The sequence below is a fragment of the Akebia trifoliata genome, chromosome 14 (assembly GCF_017979445.1).
Source record: "Akebia trifoliata isolate Shusen 1 chromosome 14, ASM1797944v1, whole genome shotgun sequence".
In the NCBI taxonomy this organism is placed as follows: Eukaryota; Viridiplantae; Streptophyta; class Magnoliopsida; order Ranunculales; family Lardizabalaceae; genus Akebia; species Akebia trifoliata.
Genome location: NC_141388.1, coordinates 18,057,344 through 18,072,736, shown reverse-complemented (window position 1 = coordinate 18,072,736; position 15,393 = coordinate 18,057,344).

The window sequence follows — 15,393 nt, the reverse complement described above, 5'->3', positions numbered from 1 at the left end:
GAGGGTAATACTGAAATTGACTAAATTTACCTTTGATGAGTTATATAGGATTATCATTACGCCCAAACTCAAGCGTCCACCTCCTAGTTGGAGTCGTAAGTCTAGTCGGTTAGAACGAGCTACAGTACCAAGTCAACAAGCAGAGATGGCTTCAGAATCTGAACTTACAGAGATCCGTAAGATCTTGGCAGCCCTTGTCAACGATATCAACAGTATAAAAGGCAAAGTGGAAGTGCTAGAACAGACCTCGGAATCAACAGGCAATCCCCTAAATGATCCAAAAGGAAAGAAGGTAGAAGAGAGACGTCCACGTGAAGTCTTCGAACTCGACGGAGATGAAGAATATGTTGATGAAAATCCAATCTTAGCTAACAGAATGTCTCAATTAGAATCAGCTATGAAAAGTATAAAAGGCATCGATGAAATTGTAGCAGGTATTGAAGCTCTGAACCGCATCCCTAGAATCCATTTGCCCGAGAAGTTTGTGATGCCAGAAATGGACAAGTTTAGTGGTATAGGGTGTGCAAAAACACATCCTAAGGTGTATGTTACTAACATGCGCACTATGAGGCTCAGCGACGAACATATGACGTTGTTGTTTCAGAGAACTTTATCAGGGTCAGCACTACGTTGGTTAATGTCTCAAGATCCAGTCACTGTGGGTACATGGGAGAACATGTCAAAGGCTTTCTGGCATCAGTATAAGTACAGTACCGAGATTGAGATCTCAAGAAGGGATTTGGAAGCAACTAAACAGAAGAATGGGGAAACATTCACTGATTTCATTGGTCGTTGGAGGGCCAAGGCTGCCCAAATATGGGATAGATCGTCAGAGAAGGAACAAGTAGCGATTATCTTAAAGAACCTCTCACAAGGATATGCTCAACACCTAGTGGCCCAATATCTCCCTACTTTCGAGTCTTTGTTACAAGTCGGAAGTCAACTCGAGGACGTTTTTGCCTCTGGGATTCTCTCTAACCCCTCGGATAACAAGCTTAAGAAACCCTATGTTTCTAAACCTAGTACCAACCATGTCTACATAGCCAACACGTCAGCTATCCCAGCTCAACCCCCAGTTCGAACTAATAACCAAGCTCACCTAAGTCAACCTCGAACTCCGCGTCAATTTACCAATCTAGGGATGAGTCTCATGGTAGCTTTTCACAAATTGATGAAAAAAGGGCTTCTTACCCCTATCCAACCCTGACCTTTACCTCATCCCTTGCCAGCTGGCCATAATTTTAACTTGTTCTGCGAGTTCCATCAAAACCCTGGCCATCACACAGATCGATGTATCACCTTGTGCCATGCCATTCAAAACCTTATTGACAACAAAAAGGTCACAATCCCTAACCCACCAAATGTCACCACTAATCCACTACCTACCTATCAACCTTTACCAACCTTGAACATGGTTTCTCACATACTATTGCCATTCGATCCTGTCTCTCTTATCCATCCCATTCAAGTCAAACCGCCTAATTACCCCCTTACCGGGTAGCCTTCACTGATGAAGTTTTCACCACAAACTATGAACCATTTGATTTAACCTCAGATGATACGTATTGTTTATCCCCGTCTCGATACAATAGCCCCGCATTCACTAGTTACATGTTGGCTCAGATGAACTTGAAAAGTCCTGTATCTTTGACAGATGAAGATCCATACTTACTGACTGAAGAAGATGAGCCTTATTCTTTCTCCTGTGATGAAGTTAGACATATGACTCGAGGGGGAAGATTTTTTAAGCCACAAGAACTCTGTGTTGATAACCCGGCAGCCTTGGCAAGAAAAGAAAGAGAAGATCCTATCACAGAAAATATTGAAGAAGATAACTCCGTGATCAAGCAATTGAAGAAATCATGAGCTAATATCTCGGTTTGGGATTTACTTATGGCTTCCACTGCCCATAGGGAGGCTGTTCTCAAAGCATTAAGTACAACCTAAGTCTCCCTTGATACTTCTCCAGATCAGCTGGCCAACATAGTAGGGGCGACTTATGTTGAGAATATCTTATCCTTCTCAGACTCCGATCTCCCAAAGGAAGGAGCAAGCCATACTAAGCCATTGCACATCACAGTTGACTGTAACGGGATGAGGGTACCTCTGGTATTGATTGATAATGGGAGTGCATTAAATGTTTGCCCTTTGAAGACCGCCACCTGCCTTGGTTTTAAAACTGAAGATCTCAAGCCCACTAATCATGGAGTGAGGGCCTATGATAACACCAAAAGGAATGTACTGGGGATTTTGCACCTTCGACTGTCCACAGGCATAGCTGAATTTCCTGTGAAATTTCAAGTTATCGATATCCAGTCCTTTTCAATTTATTGTTAGGGAGGCCATGGTTACACTAGATCAAAGCTATCCCTTCCACGCTGCACCAGAAAGTCAAGTTTATCAAGGATGGGCTAGTGATTACTCTCCATGGAGATGCTAAAATTATAGGGATTATAAACAGTACTGAAGCTAAGGATGAGCCGTTGCTTGAGATTCAGCCAGAACAACAGGGAGTAGAGCTCAGTGGGTTTGAGTTTGAAAAGATATGCTCAGTCCAATGGGATCAAGCTATGAAAGAATATTTTCCAATGGAAAATACTTCCAACTGCAACATGGCCAATATATTTAAGAAAATGAGATTTTTCCCTGGTATGGGCTTAGGTCGCAAGTAGCAAGGCATTAAAGAGGCACCAGTGATTAAAGAGGTCATCGACACATTCGGGCTAGGATATAAGCCTACTAATGAAGATTGGGCCCAATATTGGAAGACAAAGCGGGACAAGGCAATTGCGAAAATGCAAAGACGCACCACGGATCTCATCAAAATGAAGCCCTATCGTAAGACCCTTAATGGCTATTTTGTGAAGGAAGGAGAAGATTTCCGTTATTGTGGGTTCCCCGAGCCATTCATTGACCACATCACAGGTACTCGTTTGCTGGGGTTTGAGATCTTTTTTGGTATGGATTGGCTTGAAAAGAAAGTAAGCACAGAAGCTGAAGAGAAGAAAATTGAAGACTGGCAGCTCGATCTGGACTCCCTCAACATTGATCAACTATTCATTGAAGATCATAGTGTCCTGGTGTTGTCAACTGAGAAGGGGATCCCAAATCCTTAGTCTGCAATCAAACCCGCTGTAGGGCGTCTCTCTAGCTATCATGTAGTTAGTCCTGTGTTGCATGTCAAGACTGGGTCTGTCAATTTCCTTAGTCCTATTCAGTCTGACATGCCAGATGAGTCATTTTTTTTACTGAGTTAAGTAAGTCCTTTATTTTTACTAAGTTAAGTGAGTCTGTCAAGTCGGCAATGAGTCCTGTTACCCAATCTCCTTTTAATGAAATGAAAGAAATTTTTGATTACCCCGAGCGCAATAATAATTTGACTAATAATCTGACTTCGGAGGGAGAATCTTCTGACGAAGAACTTCCCCCTGAAATAATCAAATTACTTGAACAAGAAAATGAACGTCGGGCTCAACCTCCAATAGAGGAAGTAGATGTTATCAATCTCGGAACAAAAGAAAGTCTTCAAGAGATTCGGATTGGGATCACATTATCTCCCGATGAACGCAAAGGGATAGTAGACTTGCTCAGAAAGTTCAAAGACGTGTTCGCGTGGTCTTACGAGGATATGCCGGGAATAAGCACAGACATTGTTCAACATCATATTCCGTTATATCCGGATGCTCGACCCATTAAACAGAAACTTCGACGTATGAAGCCGGAATGGACTCTGAAAATTAAAGAAGAAGTTACGAAGCAGATTAACGCTGGATTTTTGGAAGTAGTAGAATACCCTGAGTGGATTGCCAATGTCGTCCCGGTGCCAAAAAAGGATGGAAAAGTTAGAATGTATATGGACTTTAGAGATCTAAACAAAGCAAGCCCAAAAGATAGTTTTCCTTTACCACACATAGACGTTCTAGTAGATAGTACAGCAGGGCACGCTTTATTGTCCTTCATGGATGATTTTTCGGGATACAATTAGATAAAAATGGATCCTCGGGATATGCAAAAGACGTCGTTTATCACACAGTGGGGAACCTTTTGCTACAAGATTATGCCTTTTGGTCTGAAGAATGCCGGAGCCACTTATCAAAGAGCAGCCAAAACTCTACTACATGACATGATACACAAGGAAGTTGAGGACTATGAAGACGATATGATAGTCAAGTCCAAAGAACGACTGGGGTACGCTGCTGCATTAGAAAAATTTCTCACAAGGATTCAAAAGTACAAACTCCACCTCAACCCGCAGAAATGTGTGTTTGGAGTAACTTCTGAAAAATTATTGGGATTTGTGGTCAGTCAAAGAGGGATCGAAGTAGACCCTGTGAAGATTAAAGTTATCCAAGAGATGCCACCATCGGAAACTGAAAAGCAAATTCGAGATTTTCTAGGCAGAATCCAGTATGTCAGCAGATTCATCGCTTAACTCACCAATGTCTGCGAACCTATTTTCAAGCTTCTCAAGAAGAATAAACCAATAGTTTGGAATAAGCAATGTCAAAAGGCCTTCGACCAAGTCAAGGAGTGTCTTTTGAATCCACCTATTTTGGTTCCACCCACACCGGGTGAACCACTTCTTCTTTATCTGTCTGTTACAGAAGAAGCTATGGGATGCATGCTTGCACAGTATGACAAAGATACTCGCAAAGAAAGGGCTATCTACCATATCAGTAAGAAGATGTTAGAGTATGAACGAAAGTATTCAGCCCTATAAAAAACTTGCTTGGCACTAGTATGGGCTACTCAGAGACTTCGACACTATATGCTATCTCATTCAATTATCTTGTTATCTCGGATGGATCCTCTCAAGTATCTTTTCGAGAAACCGGCACTGACAGGGAGAACCACACGATGGTTATTATTGTTATCAGAGTTTGACATCACGCACGTTACACAGAAATCCATCAAGGGGAGAGCTGTAGTAGAATACTTGGCAGATCACCCAGTAGCAGAAGGAATAAGGCCTGTTGATCAGTTCCCAGATGAGAACATCTTGCATGTTGAAGAAGAGCCTCAGAACCAAACATGGCAATTGTATTTCGATGGAGCCGCCAATCAGAATGGGTATGGAATAGGTCAAGACCTGCCACAAATGCCAAATACATGCAAATTTCATACATGTGCCACCTTCTCGATTAGTTGGTCTGACTTCACCATGGCCATTCTCAGTTTGATGAATTGACATTATTGGTAAAATATCGCCTAAAGCATCAAACGGGCATGAATACATTTTAGTTGCTATCGATTATTTTACAAAGTGGGTCAAAGCTGCTTCTTATGTTGTCCTCACTGCGTCTCGAGTTGCAAAGTTTATCCAAACAAACATCATCAACCGGTACGGGGTACCTTCGGAATTGATTTCTAATAACGGGTCACATTTCAAGGCTGAGGTTATTACTTTGTGTTCAAAGTTCAAAATCTCACACCACAAATCATCTCCTTACCGCCCTCAGGCTAATGGAGCAATCGAAGCAGCTAATAAGAATCTTAAGACTATCATAAGGAAAATGTGTCAATCACATCGAGATTGGTCTGAAAAACTGCCATTTGCACTAAGGGCATATCGAACTTCAATTCGATCCTCTACTGGAGCTACTCCCTACTCCTTAGTGTATGGCATGGAAGCGATCTTGCCAGTTGAAATGGAAATTCCATCTCTCAGGGTTTTGTTGGAAAGTCAGTTGTCAGAAACAGATTGGGTTCGCCAGCGGTATGAAGAATTGAATTTGATCGAAGAAAAACGACTGAGAGCTTTGTATCACGTGCAAGCTTATCAAAGAAGAGTCGCCCGTGCATTTGACAAAAAAATTAAGGCCTGTCACTTACAAGTCGGAGATTTAGTACTCAAAGAGAATCGGGCACCTATCTTTGACCCTAGAGGAAAATTCAAACCGAATTGGGGAGGTCCATACATCATCAAGGAAATATTAACAGGAAAAGCTGTCAGACTTCAAGATCATGATGGAATCGAGTTACCAGAACCAACCAACCTTGACCAAATCAAACGGTACTACATTTAAGGAGGCCATTTTTGGCCAAATCAATTTTCCTACTACCTAGTTCATTATCTCCTTTCTCAACACCTTTGCAGCCTGTTCAAAAAGAGCAAAAATATGCCTTTTACTTCTTAGCCTGATTACCTAACCCAGGGGAGGGAAAATCCGAACTACGTTTTTGTCTGATCCCAAAAATTTGGGGTACGTAGGCAACCTGAGAAGTTACTTCAGGCCCGACCATATCAAAATAAAAAAAATAGATTCCCCGATAAATAAAAAATCTAAAAAGGAAAAAATTCAAAGGAAAAAGAAATATCATCATAGGGAAGAACATTCAAGATGAAATGCCACACAAGGGGCATTTGGGTTTTGAGCCTCAAAATTCCTTTCTTTTTATATCCAGTCTTAAGCTTACCTATAGAAGTCCTCCTAAGTACCGTATGAAAAATCAAGGAAGATAGCAAAGCATGATCAGACAGCAACTCTAGAAGTTCAGAAGAGAAGAAAAAAAAATGATGAAGGCTGCTGAGTTGAAAACCCGAAAAAGGAGACTTAGGCAAAAATTAAGGCAAGCTCGCAAGGTTGAAAATCTGAAAGGACAACTTTGGCAACAATCAGAGCCAAGAAAAAAAAAAAGCTCACCAGATCGAAAATCTGAAATGGGGATCTAAGCAAAAGTTAGAACAAGCTCGCTAGATTGAAAATCTTAAAAGGCGATCTAGACAAAAGTTAGAGCGACAAAAAAAAAAATCCCAAGCTGAGAGCGGTCCGAGCTGAAACATTAGAAGTTCGAATAATCAAGTTCAATACTTAGCTTAAACCAGACCTAGATTCAGAAGCCACAAGTATCTTGTCTACGATCGATCTGAAAATTCTTACTTCCCCAAGTGAACCAATGGAGAGAAGGGTGAATTCTATGATGAGTCTCAAAAGGAAATATTTTGTTCTCTTGAGCCTGACTCAAAATCTTCAATAACATTAATCAAAATTAAAAGTTGGATCTTTATTGTGCTTGTGGTAATCAAATATTTCAAACCTTCATACAAGGAGCATTTTCTTTTTCCTCTAAATATGTAATTTCCCCCCTTATACCAGTGGCATTTTTTAATGATGCGTTCAATTATCTTCAATGCCATGTTTATTGTCAAAACTAGGGACATTTTGTTTTTGAGCAATGTAAATCCTAAAAGATAATGGGAACCCCAAACTTAAGGTTACCCTCTTGATAACAGTTTTTCGAAAAACCCTTGAGGTTCAAAAGAAATAAAAACTCAGGTTTTAAATTCATAAAACTTGAGGTTCAAACAAAAGTATTTTTGGATCTCGCATACGGAATCGGAGATAGGCCATTCCCAGATTTGATCACTCTTTTCCAGGTTCATTTTCAATCATTTCTTTCCTATATCTATTCCTTCATTCTTAGTTTTACTTAGTCAGTTATCGCCGAGGGTTTTCTTGAAATTTTGCTTAGATGCCGCCAAGGGTTATCTTGGATTTTGCTCAGTTACCGCCAAGGGTTTTCTTGGAATTATGCTCAGTTACTGCCAAGGGTTTTCTTGGAATTATGCTTAGAATCCGCCAAGGGTTTTCTTGGAATTATGCTCAGATGCCGCCAAGGGTTTTCTTGGAATTATGCTCAGATGCCACTGAGGGTTTTCTTTAAACTATGCTCAATTACCACCGAGGGTTTTCTCGAAATTATGCCCAGATGCCGCCAAGGGTTTTCATGGAATTATGCTCAGTTGCCGCCATGGGTCTTCTTGGAATTATGCTCAGATGCCGCCAAGGGTTTTTTTGGAATTATGCTCAGTTGCCACCAAGGGTTTTCTTGGAAATTATGCTCAGTTGCCGCCGAGGGCTTTCTCGGAATTATGCTCAGATGTCGCCAAGGGTTTTCTTGGAATTATACTCAGATGCCGCCGAAGGTTTTCTCGGAACTATGCTCAATTACCGTCGAGGGTTTTCTCAGAATTATGCTCAGATGCCCCGAGGGTTTTCTCGGAACTATGCTCAGATACCGCTGAGGGTTTTCTTGGAATTATGCTCAGATACTGCGGAGGGTTTCTCGAAATTATATTCGGTTTATGTTTAGTTTAGCTCAATTTATATTCATTTTGTGCTCAGATTTTACTCAAATTCTTTGAAATCTATCTCAGATTTTAAGTCCACACACTTGTACAGTTGTTACATCAGTCAAGGAGAATTTTCTAAAATTCAAGGATCTGACACTGCCAGTGAGAGCACGCGCTCAAGGACCTGACATTTTTCTAGTTCGGGTAGAGTTTTACCCTCAAGGATCCGAACACCTCGACGAATTGCTAAATCAGGCTGCAAAATGAACTGTCACTAGCTTTGGCATTTGGATATCGCACTATCTACCAAAATATATTTGCTATCTACTTTGCTTCAACCCTCTGCCAAAGAGGGGCATCTGTAGACACCCCATTTTTGCACTCACATGATTAATCAACTCGTCAACCCGATCACAACGGTTCCCAATGATGGATGTTTATTCCAATGCTTTGTTTTGTTACCAGATATGTTTCAGGAATCCGGATGAGGTATTTCGAACTGACAAAACTTAGAAACCACGCTACGCTAGGAAAATACGACCTCAGAAACATAAAAATCATTATCTTGCAGACCAAAAAGAAGCTTCACGGTAAAAATCACTAAAAATGACCAAATGACCAAAATACCGCTAACATCAAAACAACCCTAGAGCCTACGTTACGATTAGGAAAACTCATTCAAACACATAAAATAACAAATCGAAACCAAATAAATCATTTCGCCAATTTTTACAGAATTTGACAAAATTACGAAAATACCCCTCATAAAATTCACGATCATTTCACACAAAAAATTTCATAAATGATAAAAACCAACATTCCCATTGAATTCCTTATGAAAAACTGATTCCAAAACATCCTGAAACATTGAAAAACGACTTAAAACATAAAAAATCCTCTTCGAGGGTAAAATGGTAATTTTACAACTTTAATAATTAAAAATTTTGAAATTAATAAACAAATCATTAAATAATGTAAAGTGAAACATTAAAGTCAATCAAGTAAGACTAAGTCAATCTTAAAGTCAATCAAGTAAGACTAAAGTCAAGATATTAAAAGTCAACCAAGAAAGACTAAAGTCAAAGTATTAAAGACAATCTCATAAGACTAAAGTCAAAATCCTAAATCAAACCCTAATCTAAACTAATCAAGTCAAACTTATAAGAATAAAGTCAAAACCCTAAATCAAAACCCTAATCTAAACTAATTAAGTCAATCTCATAAGACTAAAGTCAAAACCCTAAATGGAAACCCTAAAGACTAAGTCAATCTCACAAGACTAAAGTCAAAATCCTAATTAAAACTTTAAAAGAAACCCTAATCAAACCCTAATGCTTCTAAAAAACTTTATAAATATGAGCCTCCACACCCTATTTTCGTATCAAAGAAAAAACCCTAGGAAAAGTAGGTGAAGAAACCTCCACAACCTCTCCAAAACCCTAATTTTGGAGCCCCAACTCTTTACCTAACACCCCTACTTCAATTTTAGCCTGAAAAACACCTAGAAACCTTTCAAAAACACCTAAAAAATCTACAACAAATTTGAAGCACCCAGATCCAAGAAGGAGATACCTTACCTCGGAGATCAGAAATCAGATCCGGAGACAGAACGAAGCGAGGAGTACGGTACAAGGAGCAGTTTCACCAGATCTGAGGGAATAACACCTTTGCAGATCGAATGTAAGATTTTCGTTATTTTTTTATCTAGGTTTTGTCATTAGCGAAGTAGTTTTATTTGGGATAAGTAGAAATCGGCATTGGCCGGACGGGGTTGGTGCCTAATACCTTCCAACCCCGTAATATGATCCCCGGATTTGGTTTTTCTGTAGTAGATTAGTCTTTTATCCGTTTTAGAGTCAGTTTGGTTCCTAGACCGTAATAACTAGGTGGCGACTCCCAAACCTCAAGGGTCAAAAGTGGATCCGTGCACCCCGCGGATAGAGGGCAGTTTCAGACGTCATTCATGAAAACCACAACTCCAGTCACTTACCTTAGGGTATATCAAACTGGGACATCAGTACCGTCTGATCAGGTGACTCTGAAATGTATATCGATGCACCCAGGCTGGAGCGACCTGAGCCTTTGACCTATTGTGAGCCACACAGTTACATGTCCCGATTGTCAACGTAGTACTAGTACGTGGTCGGTCACCTCGTGGGATGCTAAACCATTTATGAAAGCTACAATTCTTGACTCGTACCCGTAGGTATATAAAAGATAATCCAAGTACATCAATTGCACTTCTTAGTCAAAACCAGTGCCTAAGCGAGATCCTACCCCGTTGTACCCTACTGTACGAGGGGAATAGACTACGTCTGTTCTGGACGAGAGGTATTTAAGTGGGTCCTTGCTCAGTATCGTGCGCCACCTCTCAACTGGGGATCAAACTGGTTGTTTTGGACTTTAGAAAAGTGAGTTGAAGTTTTAGATTATCACCTATACGGTATATCAAACTAAGTCACCACGTATCGTCTGATTGAGTACGCTCGAGAGGTATATAGGTATGCTTGGGCAATGGTGGCCAGATAAAAATACATTGCACGTAGTAAGCTTAGAGTCTAGAAACCTTTCCTGTATGTCACGACTCGAACTTATCATGGGTGTTCCCGGGTTGTTTATTGAATGGAACCTTATGATTGATGAGTGTATGTGAATGATGTGAATGATGAGATCAAAATGTCTGTGAATGTACAGTTTTGTCCTCAAGGATCAAATCTTTTTGTTTAAACCCGATTTGAATCTACTGTATTACTGGGTGCACCGACCCAATAAAAAATCCATTCAAAATCTAGCAATAATTCATAATGACCCAGTCCATCTTGATCCAAGGATCATGATGGGTCGGGCCATTTAAATCAAAAGGGAAATCAAAGTTTTTTCTGAATTTGAGTTTCAAGTCATTTAAAAAAAACAAATGTTTTTCCCAAAAGAAAAGAAAATGATTTTTACAAAAGATCTATTTTTTTGCATGGAATTTGGAAAATTACTAAAATATACTTTTCTAAAGGAAAAAATTGTTTAAATCAGATATTTGATAATACAGTAAGATTATTTTTCTTTTCGAAATGATCATTGCATAAATGAATTATTTAATGGCTTGGTGCACAAAATTCAATAAAATCTCAGGGTTCATTTAAAATGTTATCAAGGGGGTAACACTGAAATTGATTAGATTCACATTTGATGGGGTCTCGAGGTTATCATTACACCTAAGCTCAATCGTTCACCGTTTTGTTAGGGCTACTAGTCCGGTTAGTTAAAACGAATGTCAACGCCAAATCAATCATCAGAAATCCTTTAGAATATCTCAACATTTCCCAGTTGTTCTTTGAAGATCACAGTGCCTCTGTCATGCCAGTTGTAAGCAATGTCTCAGTCTTCAGTCTTAATCAAGCCCGTTGTGGGTAGTCTTGAGTTTTCATGAGTCATTTGGGTTAGCTCGAGTCCTTTTTTTCAACAAGGTCATGTCTTCTTTTCGAGTTGACTCTTTTTTCTGTTGAGTTGAGTTAGTTTGTCGAGTCATAGAGGTGTCTGTCGCCTTTTCTGAATTTGATTGGATAAAGAAAATTTTTGAATACCTCGAGCGCATTAACGAATTAACTAATAATCTGGTTTCAAAGATATATTTTTCTCCTGAACAAGAAGATAAGGGTCGGACTTAACAACTTTCAATCAGAAAGCAAAGGTCATTGACCTCGAAGCAGAAAATAATTCCTAGAGAAATTCAGATAGAAACTATCCTATCCCTAGAGGAACACGAAGGGGATAATGAATTTACCTCGAAATTTCAAAAGACTTGTTCGTGTGGTCTGATGAGGATATGTTAGGTGTAAGCTTAGGTGTTTTCTGACAAGGAATAGATACTAGCTTGAGAAAATGAGATCAAGGAAGATGTTACAAAATGTATCAGTGCTACACTTCTCAAAATGGTAGAGCTCCCAGAATAGATTACATTCACAGACTAATGAAATGGTTGAAGCGAAATTGATCTCTGATAATGGGTCATATTTAAAAGTCGAGATTATTACTCTATGTTCAAAGTTCAAGATGTGACATCATCTCTCTATCGTCCTCAGATTAATAGAGCGGTTCAAGCAAGCAACTACTAAGAATCTCAAAATAACCATTGTGAAAATGTGTCAATCGCACCGGTATTAGTCAGAGAAGCTACCACTCACACTATGAGAGTACAGAAACAATCTTACCAATTGAAAATGAAGTCCCATATATCAAGGTCTTGATGGAAAATCAATTGCTAGAAACAGACTAGGTTCATCATTGGGTATGAAGAGCTAAAATTGATTGAAAAAAAAATAACTTAGAATTTTGTACCATGTGCAAACTTATCAGAAAAGAGTCACCCGCACGAAGGTCAAAGTTCACCACTTACAAGTCAAGGATTTAACCATCAGACTTCGAAGAAAATTGACCATCCCTCCTCGACCATAGGAGGAAGTCTGAACTTAATTGGAGAGATTCATCCATTAGTAAGGAAACACTACTTTGGAAAACCATCAGATTTCAAAGAGAATCGAGTACTTATTTTTGACCCTAGAGGGAAGTTCAAACCTAATTGGAGAGATTCATTCATTAAGAAAATACTACCTTAAAAAATCGTCAGATTTCAATATCATGATTGAACTACCAGAGTCAACCAACCTTGACCAGATCAAACGGTACTGCATTTAAGGAGACCATCTTTGGCTGAATCAATTCTCCTATTACCCAGTTCAATATATCATTTCTCAACTCTTTTGCTACCTTTTCAAAAAGAAAAAAATTATGCCTTTTTTATTTCTCAACCCGATCACCTAACCTAAGGGAGGGAAGATTCGAATTACGTCTTGGTCTGATCCCAAAATTCTGGGGTACGTAGGCAACCTGAGAAGTTACTTCAGGCCTAACCACATCAAAATAAAAAAATAGATTCCTCGACAAAGAAAAAATCTAGAAAGAAAAAAATTCAAAAGAAAAAGAAATATCTCCAGAATGGGGAAGAAAATTCAAGGTAAAATAAAAGAAATGCCACACAAGGGGCATTCGGATTTTTGAGCCTCAAAATCCCTTTTTTTTTATACCCAGTCCTAAGCTTACCTATAAAAGTCCTCCTATGTACCGTGTGAAAAGTCAAGGAAGATAGCAAAGCATGATCAGACAACCATTCCATAAGAAAAAAAGGAACCTACTAGGTTGAAAACCCCAAAAAGGCGACTTAGGCAAAAAATAAGGCAACTCTCAAAAAGATTAGTTCATTACTCTTTCACTCCAAATAGGTAGAGTAGAACTTCCCAAAAAAAAATTAGTTCATTACTCTTTCACCCTGGGCAGGTAGAGTAGGACTCTCAAAAAAATTAGTTCATTACTCTTTCACTCCGAGTAGGTAGAGTAGAACTTCCCAAAAAACAAATTTAGTTCATTACTCTTTCACCCTGGGCAGGTAAAGTAGGACTCTCAAAAAATTAGTTCATTACTCTTTCACTATGAGAAGGTAGAGTAGAACTTCCCAAAACAAATTAGTTCATTACTCTTTCACCTTGGGCAGGTAGAGTAGGACTTTCAAAAAGTTTAGTTCATTACTCTTTCACTCCGAGTAGGTAAAGTAGAACTTTCCAAAAAAAAAATTAGTTCATTACTCTTTTACTCCGAGTAGGTAGAATAGAACTTCCAAAAACAAATTAGTTCATTACTCTTTTACCTTGGGCAGGAAGATTAGGATTCTCAAAAAGTTTAGTTCATTACTCTTTCACTCCGAGTAGGTAAAGTAGAACTTTCAAAAAAAAAAAAAATAGTTCATTACTCTTTCACTCCGGGTAGGTAGAGTAGAACTTCCCAAAAAAAAAAAAAATTAGTGCATTACTCTTTCACTCCGAGTAGGTAGAGTAAGACTCTAAAAAAAAATATAAATTCGTTACTCTTTCACCTAGAGTAGGTAGAGTAGGACATTCGACTTTCTCCCAACTTTTACTTAGATTTTTCTCAAATCTCATTCAAATTTTCTCGAGTTTTGTTTTACTCAGATTTTATTTAATTTCACACAGTGCACACACTTGCACAGTTGTTTCGTTAGTCAAGGAGAATTTTCTAAAATTCAAGGATCTGACACTGTCAGTGAGAGCTTGTGCTAAAGGACCTGACAATTTTTTACTTCGGGGAGAGTTATACCCTCAAGGATCCGAACACCTCGACGAATTGTTAAATCAGGCTGCAAAATGAACTGTCACTAGCTTTAGCATTCAGATATTGCACTATCTACCAAAATAGATTTGCTATCTAGTTTGCTTCAACCCTCTGCTAAAGAGGGGCATCTGTAGACACCCCATTTTTGCACACGCCTGATTAATCAACTCGTTAACCCGATCGCAACAGTTCCTAATGATGGATGTCTATTCCAATGCTTTATTTTGTTACCGGATGAGGTATCTCGAACTGATAAAACTTTAGAAACCACGCTACGCTAGGAAAATACGACCCCAGAAACATAGAAATCATCATCTTGCAAATAAAAAAGAAGCTTCACGATAAAAACCACTAAAAATGATCAAATTATCAAAATACCCCTAACATCAAAACAACCCTAGATCCTACGTTACGCTTAGGAAAACCCATTCAAAACACATAAAATAACAAATCAAAATCAAATAAACCACTTCGCCAATTTTCACAAAATTCGATAAAATTACGAAAATACCCCTCATAAAATTCACGATCATTGCATACAAAAAATTTCATAAATAAAAAAAACCAACATTCCCATCGAATTCCTTACGAAAAACTGATTCTAAAACTTCCTGAAACATTGAAAAATGACTTAAAACGTAAAAAATCATTTCCGAGGGCAAAACGATAATTTTACAACTTTAATAATTAAAATTTTCGAAATTCATAAACAAATCATTAAATAATGTAAAGTGAAACATTAAAGTCAATCAGGTAAGACTAAAGTCAATGTTAAAGTCAATCAAGTAAGACTAAAGTCAAGATATTAAAAGCCAACCAAGAAAGACTAAAGTCAAAGTATTAAAGTCAATCTCATAAGACTAAAGTCAAAACCCTAATCTAAACTAATCAAGTCAATCTCATAAGACTAAAGTCAAAACCCTAAATTAAAATCCTAAAGACTAAGTCCATGTCATAAGACCCAAGTCAAAACCCTAATTAAAACTCTAAAAAAAATCCTAATCAAACCCTAATGCTTCTAAAAAACTTTATAAATATGAGCCTCCACACCCTATTTTCGTATAAAAGAAAAAACCCTAGAAAAAGTAGGTGAAAAAGCCTCCACAACCTCCCCAAAACCCTAATTGTGAAGTCCCAACTCC